At 62.7% G+C, this 469-nt stretch overlaps 1 pseudogene; it reads left to right on the plus strand.

Moving 5' to 3' along the window:
- Window positions 1–469, plus strand: LOC144162935 (baculoviral IAP repeat-containing protein 5 pseudogene; annotated as a pseudogene).

Consider the following 469-nt stretch of genomic DNA (forward strand, 5'->3'; position numbering starts at 1 on the left):
ATGGCCGTCGACCTGGCCCTGAACACCGTGCTGCTGCACCGAACAGACCTCGACATGGACCTGGAGGAAAGCCGACTGGCGTCTTTCGGGCAGTGGCCGCTGACGGACAACTGCAAGTGCACGCCGCAAAGAATGGCGGAAGCCGGCTTCTACCACTGCCCGACCGAGAACAAGCCGGACCTCGTCCGCTGCTACGTGTGCTTCAAGGAGCTGGACGGCTGGGAGCCCGACGACGACCCGTTCGGGGAGCACTCGCGTGCCACCGACTGTGCCTTCGTCCAACTAGGCAAGAAGGAGCAAGAAATGACGCGCCTCGAATACATCAAGCTGCAGTGCGAGCGCGCCAAGAACAGAGCCCGCAAGCTGTACGAAGTGCGCGTGGCTCAACTCGACAGAGCGCAGCGCGAGGTTAAGCACGAACTGGACAAGGTGCGGAGGAACGTCCGTTGAGTGCCGCGTACGACGGACC

The sequence above is a fragment of the Haemaphysalis longicornis genome, unplaced genomic scaffold, assembly GCF_048455015.1.
Source record: "Haemaphysalis longicornis isolate Haplotype H1 unplaced genomic scaffold, Haemaphysalis longicornis Haplotype H1 scaffold_1, whole genome shotgun sequence".
NCBI classification, from domain to species: Eukaryota; Metazoa; Arthropoda; class Arachnida; order Ixodida; family Ixodidae; genus Haemaphysalis; species Haemaphysalis longicornis.